Source organism: Aotus nancymaae, unplaced genomic scaffold, assembly GCF_030222135.1.
Source record: "Aotus nancymaae isolate 86718 unplaced genomic scaffold, 86718_ANA_hifiasm-v0.15.2.pri h1tg000036l, whole genome shotgun sequence".
NCBI lineage: Eukaryota > Metazoa > Chordata > Mammalia > Primates > Aotidae > Aotus > Aotus nancymaae.
Window position 1 is genome coordinate 20,577,128 of NW_026988450.1, and position 12,713 is coordinate 20,589,840.

Below are 12,713 nucleotides of genomic sequence, written 5' to 3' on the forward strand. Positions count from 1 at the left end.
TAAATACAGGAAGAAAAAATATTGAACCAAGTTGTGGCTTCAACTTAAATGCTAATTTTCATTAAGGAGCACTTCCAATTTTTCACTAGGACAAACCAATTAACAACTTCAATCAATATACAAAATACACATATTTGCATTCTAACTTAAGGCAAGTCAACCTAAATTCACCCACAGTAAGAAAAATTCATAGATGTGCCTATCTTGAAATTTAAATTTTCCATCTGGTAGCTTAAGGGTACCTCAGGTTATCAGATATTTAAAAAATACGTATAACACAAATTTACTGAAACCCAATTATGAATTTTGCCAGATTCAACACATACTACTTTAATTGACTAACAGCAACCAGTAAAAATGTTTCATTTATTTAAAAAATTACCAGCCTGGGCAACATCTCTCTATGTTAAAAATTAGCCGGGCTCATTTTTAAATTTTAGCCTGGCACATGCCTGTAGTCTTAGCTGCTGGGGATGCTGCTGTGGGAGAATTACTTGAGCAAGGGAGGTAGAGGCTGCAGTGAGCAGTGATCGCACCACTGCACTCCAGCCTGGGTGACAGGGTGAGACCTTGTCTCAAAAAAAAGAAAAAAAAAAAAAAAGAAGAAGAATAAAAGAGAACATTAGGGAAGCAGCATGGTTTGATGAAAAGAGCCAATGAACTTGGAAGGCAAAAACTTGGATTCGTGTCCCAGCGTGGGCTACAACTATGCAACAGCCAGAAAATTGTTTACTAACTCTAGGCCCTAACTTTAAAATGTAGTCCTTGAATGACATGATTCCTAGGGTCTCTTCCAGCTCTAAAGTAAAGACACTAAGAAATAAAGATGATAATGCTACCACTATCTGGCATGCAGCTGGCTACCACAGGACAGGCGACTTACTGATAAACACCATCTTCTAAACCTGTAATTTTGTTCAGGACTGTCCCAGACAGTGTGTGCTATAGTGGGGTGGAGGTATAGGCGCAGCGGCCACCATAATAATCCTATTACTGTTATATAAATGTATTGTTTTCTTTAAAAGAAAAAAAAAACACCACACATAAAAAATTCTGCTTTAGTCTTTTCTGCTACCTTGGTTCCCTAACCCCTTAACAATAACAACAACCGAATTAAAATTAAATATTTCAGTTGCTCTCATTAAAGAAACTTGCATTTACTTTTCTGGTGCACAAGTAAAACTGTTTTGAAATCTGCCTAACCAATAGACATTAATATTGTCTGTTGAAAGAAAATAATGTCTGCATAGTTATTAAAAGGACACTTAAATTCATTTATTTTGAACACATACCTATGAGCAATTAAAGATAAAAGGACAATGATGAATTATATGAATTTTCAAATCACATCAAATTAGCATTGAAATTCTATGAATGTACTTTAGAATGCTAAGTTGGTTAATTTTCTGTTTGTTTGTAATATGCAGTAGAGGGGAAAATGTATGTTGAAAATACATCTTGGCTCATTAAAAACCCAACACAGGCATATGCGCTTTTGAAACATCTTTCTAAAGCAAGGAAGAGCTCTTTCTTTGCCATCTTTCAAATAAACATTCATTTTTGGTCCTGATTATAAGCAAGATACAGTATAGTAAGTGACAGATCTGCTGTGTCTTTCTAAATAATAAACAAGGTAAGCACCAGTGTACTGTGAAACACACTGAGATTATTAATATTAATTTTTTTACATATTTCAACTAAGTGTAGCTATAATGGATACCCTGACTGTAAATTTAAACTGCTATGCGTATGTATGTGAAGATTGTGTAATAAACAGTCATTATGCTCTTTTCTTTTGTAATCTCTAATGGGAAAACTAAGAAGTTCTTTTCCTCCTTTAAAATTAAATACTTTAATAAAGTAAGATTTTTAGGGGAACAAATTCCCAACTTTTTAAGCTGTAAATTACTAAAAGCTGCTCTCACTAGACTTGACTATTTAGAAACTACAGTGATTAAATGCTTTCCAGAGCTTACATGTTAGTGCTTTCAACATCAAATGTACAATGAGAATCATGTCAGTACTCTGCTCCGCGAAGCTTTGGCCTTCAGTGAGCAATAGCAGAGGACAGCCAGGTCCTGCAGGACTGAGACAGACAGAAATGCCTTAGCAAACCAGAGCCACCAGATCTATTATTTGCTTCTGACCCCTTGTGCCTACATACTTGCCCTCAACCCACATGTTTGCAAACACAAGTTTCTACACATGAAACTAACAGGCTGTTCCTTTGCTCCTGAATCACACAGGCTGCCTAATGAAGTTCTAGCTAAAACTCTCCACTGAAACTACTTTCCACAGGAAAAACTGTACAGAGATCCTAGCAAATTGAATAAGGAGACTGAAAACTTGTAGGAATTCTGCACCCATGTTTAATTACGAAAGTAAAAGAAATATTTTAAAGTACATATTTATTGTCAACTGATTTCCAACTTAAGGAAATGTATATAAAAGCACTTGAAAAATAAAGCTTCAAAAGTACACACTTTTTTTGGATTTTGGAATGTGTTCAAACTTGGCAGAATCTGTGGGATCCTTGAAACACCAACATTTTTTACTTTTTCTTCTCCCTTTTTAAAATTGCCCGTAAACTTTCATCATCAGTATTCTGCTACAGGTATAGACATGGCTAAAATGCATTGATTCATCCTAGAAGGAGGGATGTTTACAGAAATCAAGCCAGATTCAGTCAAAGCAAAGCACAGTACAGGCTTCAACATGAAACCCCTACCGCCACCCTCCAAACTTTCTCAGCAGTAACTATCTAACTTATCTACCTGTCTCCTCTACTCTTCCCTTAGTTCTTCTGTGTTATGTTTCTGGTTATATTATCCTGTGCTTCCAATTTCTTTTCCTTTGATAAGAGTAATTTTAAGAGGCTAAATATTTTTTTTTTCTTACCCCACAGCAGTTTCTTAACTGATTGGTCAAAAATCCCTTTGCTTCACCTCCTAACATCTGTCACAAGAGTCAGATTACAAGTCAACCCAAAGGAGAGCAAGGGATGTGACCTTGAAGAGGGAACACTAGTGGTTACTAGTGGTTAGGGCATCGCTAAAAGCCATAATATAGTTTCTATTCTTTATTTTATACAATTGTACAAAAGGACACCATGTTAGATATAACATTAGGCTGAATGTCAATTTCCTAAATAAAAAATTCTCTTTGAAGATGTATAATATTAATGTACAGATTTATCAAACACATAAAGTAATAATTTAATATTTGCAGTGAAGAAAACTTTCATCTTCATTTTTAAAGTCATCTCTAATACCATCAGAAATATTAACAGTGAAATACATTAATTATAAACCAAATTATACAACTATGTTATGGTATTTTACTAAGAAAGTAAACTTATATTTGATATTTTCTATTTCAAAAACTGATCTGTGGGCTGGAAGCAGTGGCTCACTCCTGTAATTCCAGCACTTTGGGAGGTAGAGGAGGGCGGATCACAAGGTCAAGAGATTGAGACCATCCTGGCCAACATGGTGAAACCCCGTCTCTACTAAAAACACAAAAATTAGCTGGGCATGGTGGCACCCACCTGTAGTCCCAGCTACTCAGGAGGCTGAGGCAAGAGAATTGCTTGAACCCAGGAGGCAGAGGTGCAGTGAGCCAAGATCGTGCCACTGTACTCCAGCCTGGAGACAGAGAAATACTCCGTCTTAAAAACAAACAAACAAAAACTGATCTGTGAATTGATTTAATGACTGTGTATATAAATCTGCTAATATAGTTCAATGGATAAAACAATGAATCAGTACCTATTTATATGCTGCCAAAGCATAGCTGTAATTTTTTAAATGATGATCGAATAGCCTAAGGCAGTCAGCAGACATCTCAGTCTAAGTGGTTCTTAACCTACAACGTGATTCCAAAAAACTTACATCAGGGAGCGGTCATCTTGCATCCCCATGTGTATGCACCTCATCTCAGCTGGTCCACCCGAGACCCCCTGAGCACCAACCCTAGTACCGTGCGCAGCCCCTTATCCTCTCTGACAAGATGAAAAAAACAATCATGAACCAGGAAAAACTGCAGGCACAAGTACACATTGGTGGGAAAGGAACTGCTTGCAGAAAGAAGATGGTTCATAGAACAGCCACAGCAGATGATAAAAAACTTCAGTTCTCCTTTAAAAAGTTAGGGGTAAACAATATCCCTGGTATTGAAGAGGTGAATATGTTTACAAACCAAGGATCAGTTATCCACTTTCACAACCCTAAAGTTCAGGCATCTCTGGCAGTGAACACTTTCACCATTACAGGCCATGAGGAGACAAAGCAGTTGACAGAAATGCTACCCAGCAAACCAGCTTGGTGCAGACAGTCTGACTCGTTTATGGAGACTTGCTAAAGCTCTGCCCAAACAATCTGTGGATGGAAAAGCACCACTTGCTACTGGAGAGGAAAATGAAGTTCCAGATCTTGTGGAGAATTCTGATGAGGATTCCGAGAATGAGGCAAACTGAACTGAGTCAACTTCTGAAGAAACAACTTGAAGAAGTTACTAGGAGCTGCTATTTTATATTATGACTGCTTTTAAGAAATTTTTGTTCATGCATCTGATAAAATCTAGATCTCTAATATTTTTAAGCCAAGTCCCCTGGACACTGAAAAGACGTTGCAGCTCTTTTCTGTTTTTGCTTATAAACAATTCATTCTTTGCAGCTAATTAAGCCGATAAAGTTTGAAACAAAATTTAATAAAGTTCTTCGCCTAGTATACAGTTTATTTTTTATTTCGTTGACACTGATCTGCACACAGTAAATAAAATTGCTTACAGAAAGCCAATCATGGCATGTAATAAGGCTGATAACCTTTGAAATTTGATTAAAGATTTAAAATCACAGTGTAGTCTAACAAAGGTGGTATAAAGTTCTTGTGTCTAAAAAAACAAAACTTATGCCAGGAAAACATTTAACTAAAGCAACAATAAAAACCTGTTTTTTGGTTAAAAGTGCTTGGTGGTTCTCTAATATGTATAAGCACCTGAAAAAGAATTCAGATCCAAATCTACTCCATGATGATACTGAAGTTTCCAAAGCCTACAGAGCATCAGCTGATCCTAATTGCTGTGAAGGGCAAAAGCTGACCATGTACTCAATCTTGCCATCTGTAGGTGCTTTACACAATTCCAGGTTTTAAAAAGTGGGGTCAAAACTTTACAGTGGGGTCAAAACTTTTCAGCCTGCACTGTCAACCAGGCTGAAGTGCAGTGGCGAGATAACAGCTCACTGCAACCTCCGCCTCCCAAGTTGAAGCAATTCTCCTGTCTCAGCCTCCCCAGTAGCTGGGACTACAGGTGCGCACCACCACATCCAGCTAATTTTTGTATTTTTAGTAGAGACGGGGTTTCACCATGTTGGCCAGGATGGTCTCAATCTCTTGACCTCTTGATCCGCCCACCTCTGCCTCCCAAAGTACTGGGATTACAGGCGTGAGCCACCACACTCAGCACTATTTTTAAAAAACTAACTACCAATCACAAAATTCTTTTGCTTTAGGTCATCCTTGAAAAATTATCTGAATAATTTTGGTACAATCCCATCATAAATTTGCTTAACATTAGCTCTATCCACAAATCTGTTTTACATTCATATCACAGATACAGTCATTTAATGATCAACCCAATATTTATTCTCATATTTAACTAAATGATTTTCTTCCAAAATAATTCTCTAAAAGATATTGCTTTTAGAATGCAGCAATTATTCAAAGACCTCTTTACAAAATCACTGGTGGCCTGCAACACAACAATACACATAGAATATGAACTGAAAAGTATTCACAATCAGGACCTCAATCTCACTGCTACTCATGAACTCTACTACTACTCAAGATGCTCGCTCACTCCACTGTCTCATCGCTTTGTGTCTACAACAGAAATACTGATGCATCATCTCCTAAAACTAAGATTTTGGCTAGAGAACTGGCACAGTAAGTTACACCATTTCCAGACATAACAGACTTACACTAAAATTAAATATATTAAAATTTCTGCATATAAAAAAATTCATATATACCGAATCAAAAAGGCATCTTTACCCAGCCAGTAAGTTGATAGATAGTTCTGATTATTTTAAATTAGCAGCTATTCAAAAAATCAAAATAAATACAAATATGCCATCTTCTAAAATTCTCTAATTCTCAAGTTTTATTTCTCTCATTTAGAGTTATCAAACTTTACTTGCAAAACTGTATCCTTAATTAACCACAGGAAATTTCCAGTTAAACTGAAATCATCACCATAAATTCAGTAGGTATAATGAGAAATCATCTAAGAGTAGAATATAGTCCTTTAAAAGAAATAAGCACTTATATATAGTTGCAGTTTAGCTTATTAAAGAATTGTATTCCTAAAAATACTAGGCTTGGTGCGGTGACTCAGGCCTGTAATCCCAGCACTTTGGGAGGCCAAGGCAGGTGGATCACTAGGTCAAGAGATGGAGACCATCTTGTGGCAGAGCGAGACTCCGTCTCAAAAAACAAAACAAAAAAAACCTCCCCCAAAACCAACTATATAAATCATGTAAATTTGAATTTTATTTTTAATATAAAAAAGAAATTTAATATTTTAAAAGAAACCTGCTCAGTCCTTTTTTAAACTGAATAATCTTTAGCAATACAAATGATCAACTCCTACTTAAATTATTTTACATGTAAGAATCTGATATATTAGAATAGGTTGTCTATGTAGTATTACTCTAATTTAAAAAACAAAGAACAGCTAACCAAAGAAGAACAAGCTCAGTGGAGAAAATATGAAAGACATTTTGAATTAATGTTTCTAATTAGCAAGGGCTTTCACACAGACATAAAAGCAAATTTTGCTTTCCTGATTAATTAGAACACCAACACAAAGAACTAGATTCTAATTGGCAGTTCTTCTAGAGAACTAGGATGGAACAGATGCAACCAACAGTAGAATACATGTTAATTTTTAAAAATGCACTGAAAATCTTGTGTCATAGATATATAGATAGACAGTGTTTCTTAGGCTTAAACACTTTCCACAACTAAAGGCTATGTAGCTGGTAGTATAGCAGAAATAGTTTGGCCAAAAAACACTAAACTTTGCAAAGAGCTTTTTGTCCACATAGATGTAAGGTAAAATATTGACTGAAAAGACTTTTGAAAACATCTAGAATTGTTCTTTCTATGAATGATTCCCTAATTATCAGAGACATATTTCAATGTTTGCTGTTAACTTTAATGGAAGAATTTCACAATAGACTCAAAGAATGACAATTTCTTCCTTCAAGATAAAAGGAGGCAGATGATTAATGTAAAATGAATATGCCTAAATTAAATGAAAAGAGAAAGAAATTAAGGAAGAAATTTGGGACAGGACCCATAACAGCACTGCAATTAAAAAGATAAGGAAAGGAAATTCTCAGGAATGACAAATAAATCCTCCAGTCTCCAAGATGAGAAATTTGCTCTTAGGGGAAAAAAAAAGATTAACATTAAAGAATAGCAAATTGAGGGGATTTAAGAAGTAAATTCAAAATACTGCAGCAAAAACTTCTGAATGCCAAATTTTTTTTTTGATTAACTTTTTTTTGTTTGTTTGTTTGTTTGTTTTGGAGACAGAGTTTCGCTCTTGTTACCCAGGCTGGAGTGCAATGGCGCGATCTCGGCTCACCGCAACCTCCGCTTCCTGGGTTCAGGCAATTCTCCTGCCTCAGCCTCTCGAGTAGCTGGGATTACAGGCATGTGCCACCATGCCCAGCTAATTTTTTGTATTTTCAGTAGAGACGAGGTTTCACCATGTTGATCAGGATGGTCTCGATCTCTTGACCTCTTGATCCACCCGCCTCGGCCTCCCAAAGTGCTGGGATTACAGGCGTTAGCCACCGCGCCCGGCCCTGAATGCCAAATTTTAAATATAAGTACACTGATATGGTTTGGTTGTGCCCCAACCATCTTGAATTTCAGTTTCCATAATCCCCAGATGTCATAGGAGGGGCCCTGTGGAAGGTAACTGAGTTGGGGGGTGGTTCCTCCATCCTATTTTCGTGATAGTAAGTTCTCACTGAGATCTGATGGTTTTATAAACGGGTTTCTCCCTTCACTCAGTTCTCATTCTTCTCTCTCCTGCCACCATGTGAAGGAGGAAATGTTTGCTTCCCCTTCTGCCATGACTGTTAGTCTTCTGAGTCCTTCCCAACAATGTGAAACCCTGAGTCAATTAAACCTCTTTCCTTCATAAATTACCCAGGTTCAGGTATTTCTTCATAGCAGTGTGAGGACTAACGCCTACAACCATTAGTCTCAAAACAATTATCTCAAATTCTGATATACAGACCTTTAAAAAAGACATCTACATGGCATTTTAAATTTTCTGTTATTTTCACTGTTTAGTAGCCACTTTCATTCTGCTGCCTCATTGTCTAAGTAAAATAATTTCAGTATGAATAACACATAATAAAACGTTAAGTACACTAAAGCGCAAATACCTTGTCTTAAAAAACAATTTCTAAGATCGCATTTAAGCAGAACCTAGATTTCTACACCTTGTGTTTTACCCTTCATTCCCCAATCCCAACCATGGGAAAGCTCTTTAATTTTTTTCCCCTCAGTTTCTTCATCTAAAGCAGGCGTTTTTGTTTTTTTCTAATTGCTTCAGCGATGACATAAAAACAAAATAAGACAAATGGCCAAAAATGGTTTGTATAACACTTTTGCAATAAAGTATAAATGATAGAAGTCACTAAAGGTTGAGTGATGCTCAACTGTCCATTTTCATTCTGAAACTTAACTTTACATTACTACTATCTCTTGCCTTTTCTGTTTTTCCAAGTAATAATCTCTTATTTTCTCTATTTACCCTAACCTTAAGAAAAGCACAATTCAGATGAGAAAATGTTTACTGGTTCTTCTGTAAAGACGTTCTAAAGATGTAGCTATATCTTTTGGTTAGATGAAACTAATCCTAACATTTTTAAAAAATTAAATCCCTACATTTTAAAATAAAATCTTTTCTAAAATACATGTTTCTTTACCTTCCCAAATGGTGTTTTTTGGTAATGTTAATGGTAGTATTAAGGGCTAGATGGTTGAATTAAAAAAATTTTACTTCTAAACTAAATGTTCCCACGGATGCTATTTTTAGGTCACATTTATACACTATTAATACTCTTAGGTTTATTTCTTAATTACCAGGGTTCTGTCATTTAAAAAAAAAATGAATCCACTACAATTTATCCATTCTCGTATTAGACATTTAAGTTTTTTCCAGTTTTTTGCTATTTCCTCACTGTCATTTTTGATGTACTCCATATGCCTGATTCCACCAGTCAGTTTTCTGTTTTCTAGACTTTACTCCCATATTCATATCTTTATAATAGCTTTATTGATGTATAATTCACATACTATACAGTTCATCTATTTAAATGAAATGTACATTTCAATAGTTTTTAGTATATCCAGAGTTGTGCCACCACAATCAATTTTAGAATATTTTTAACACTATGAAGAGAAACCCTATATCCATTAACACTCACTCCCATTTTCTCCCACTTCCCAATCCCAGCCCTAGGCAACAATTAATTTATTTTCTATCTCTACAGCATTACCTATTCTGGACATTTCATACAAATGTGGCCTTTATGACTGGCTTCTTTCATTATATATAATGCTTTTAAGGCTCATCCATTTTGTAGCATCCGTCAGTATTTCATTTCTTTTTATTGCCAAATAATATTCCACTGAAGTATACAGCAAGTTTTACTTATCCATTCATCAGCTGATGGATGTTTGGACTGTTTTCATTTTGGGACTATTGTGACTAATGCTGCTATGAAGCTTCTCATATTCATATTACATCAATACAGAAAATCTCCTAATTAGTCTATGGTAGTGCGATGATGTAGATCATAGGGAACCTGGATATCCACAAGAGACAACGTCAGGTCTTTTGTAAGACCTGGGGTGACTCCTCCTTCCCTTAGCAGTCAGTCACTTCTTAGAATTCACTTATCTTCATTCCCTCTGCCACAACCCCTCAGTTCACATCTCGCCTGGATCACTTCCACAGTCTAAACCTGCTTCAGCCTCTGGTCTTGCCCTCCTCTAGTCGATTCACCCCAGGGTACGACACTCATTCTAAAATGAATGAATTGACTGGGCATGGTGGCTCATGCCTGTAATCCCAGTGCTTTAGGAGGCTGAAGTGGGCAGATCACTTGAAGCCAGGAGTTCAAGACCAGCCTGGGCAAATGGCGAAATCTAGTCTCTACCAAAAATACAAAAAACAGCTGGGCATGGTGGTGTACGCCTGTAATCCCAGCTACTTGGTAGGCTGAGGTATGAGAATCACTTCAACCTGGGAGGCAGAGGCTGCAGTGAGCCGAGTGCCACTGCACTTCAGCCTGGGCAACAGAGCAAGACTATTGTCAAAAAAAAAAAAAAAAGGAATCATCATTTCATTTTCCTGTATCAATCTGGCAATGGATCCCCATGGCACTCAAGATTAAAGTAAAATGGCTTACTAAGCAAAAGGCCCTTGGATGATCTTGCCTCACCAATCTCCATAATACTGGAGATTGCTATTTCTGCTGCATGTATGTGGAACAACTGGAGTTCATTATTCCAAAGGCTTTGCTCCCTCTTCTCACCACTGAACCTTTGTACATGTTGTCCTCTCTGCCTGGAACTACCCCCAGCAGGTGCTTCCCCTTGTGATGGAACTGTTTATATCCTACCTTTTCTTTCAATATGCCATCATCTCTCCACAATGACATACACTCCAAGTGAGCGAAATGTGTCTTTTCTCACTGCCAGTGGAGCTAATACAATAGATGGCATAGAGTGGATTCTCAACATTACTTGTGGCTCTCATGAGGAAATGCTATGTTTATTAGTATACCTGAATAATTCCTGAGTAGAATGGTGAGGAAATACAAAACACAAACCTTAACGTTGGCTTACTCCTCTACAACACATGCAAGCAACCCTCCACTGTCAGGTCCCATGGTTCATGACAGGACTGATATCCCCACTTCCTCACAGCCTCTAGAGTGACCAGGTCTAGCCAAAATGCTTGCCTTAATCTCAGCCCCCGGCAAGATTTGCTCAGAAATCGGCAGGTAATCCAACCTGGACCAGTGAGAGTCATTCCTATATATATTTTTTAGAGCTATCAGGAAATATCCCTTTGAGAGAGAATTATTGGCTATTAAAATGGCATAAGGCAAAGCTGCTAACGACCTTCTCTGCTATGACATATGGTCGTAACTGAAAAAAGCCAACACAAGAAAGTAGAGAAAAAGAAAAGGTCCTAATGACATCATTTAATTCCTTCCATCCAGACTTGCCCTGAGCCAGTTGTAGCTTTGGACTTACAAGAGGTAATAAATTCCAGATTTGCTTATACTAGTTTGAGCTGCATTTCTAACACTTGCAGCCAAGGAGTTTAGGACTACACACATGAAGAATCTATCTTCTTGTGTTAGTCTATCTAAGGCATTAAGAGACTATACCTATCTTTGAAGCATGCGCCACTTTGCATCACCATTTACACAGTTTAGAGCTCAAAGCATATGCCTTCTTCTTTGGGATGCCTTAGTGGAAGCTCTAACTTCCTGTCTCAGAGCTGAGTTTGTACCATTTACTTTGGTGGTAAAACAATGAAGGTAGGCTGCCAGAGCCAGGGCAGAATCCTAAAACCCCTGGAACAAATTGGGACATCTGAAGCTTTCACCCTATCATGGAGAAAATAAGAAAAGCTACCATAGAATCAGAGCAACTGAGGGATGATCATGATTCTGTGGGAGTTTATGTTACTTGCTTTCAACCTTACAGACTTAATTTTTCCTACACAACTACAGGTAAATCAAAATTCATCTGTTTTCTCAGAAATCAATTTGCTGAAATTGAAGTGTCAGGTTTAGTTGTGTAGAATTCTTCCCAATACCATGTAAGATATAGAAATACTGACCCACACACAGTACACCAACTACTTGCCTATGGGTGGAGTAGATAGGGTAGAACCAGTTTTTCTGAATAAAGTATTCATGAAATGTTAGAAAACTGGGTGTTATTCTAAGCTAGATTTCTTTTCTTGGTGACAGGAGAAGATACCGAAATTGAGACATCATCTGTGTCCTCAGTGACTGGTATAGTACAGTAGAAAGAATGAAATGACTAAGGATAATCAGAAAACTGGAGTCGAGCGTAGGATCTACAGTATGTAGCCTTGGGGCTTTTTCCTACCAGTTAGTTATGCCTCCTAGAAAGCCATTCTACCCCTTACTTCCAGGCTCTTTTTCCAAAAGAATGACTTTGAATAACACCGTTGAGGGCTGCCCACTTACACGGGATCTTAAGAATGGGAGGCCAGAGTGAGCTCTGTGGAAAGCAAGCCATACGAGATAATGGGCATCTGCAGGGGAAGGCAGAGGGTGGGATGATGTGGTGTACAGACCTGCATCGTGGCTATGGAAGCTTCTAATGCAAACTAAGCACTGGGAACCAGTCATTAAAATTTAGGAAAAAACAGGCTGGGCATGGTGGCTCACGCCTGTAATCCCAGCACTTTGGGAGGCCAAGGCGGGTGGCACACTTGAGATCAGGAGTTCAAGACCAGCCAGGTCAACATGGTGAAATCCTGTCTCTACTAAAAATACAAAAATTAGCCAGGCGTGGTGGTACATGCCTATAATCCCAGCTACTTGGGAGGCTAAGGCAGGAGAATTACTTGAACCT

General features: G+C 37.5%; 1 protein-coding gene and 1 pseudogene across 7 annotated transcripts in view; one reads left to right on the forward strand and one right to left on the reverse strand.

The window, feature by feature from the left end:
• The window catches only part of NCOA2 (nuclear receptor coactivator 2), a 307,666-nt gene that overhangs the window by 166,372 nt on the left and 128,581 nt on the right, over window positions 1–12,713 (reverse strand). The gene's annotated exons all lie outside the window — the stretch shown is intronic.
• Window positions 4,009–4,474, forward strand: LOC105724833 (transcription factor BTF3-like; annotated as a pseudogene).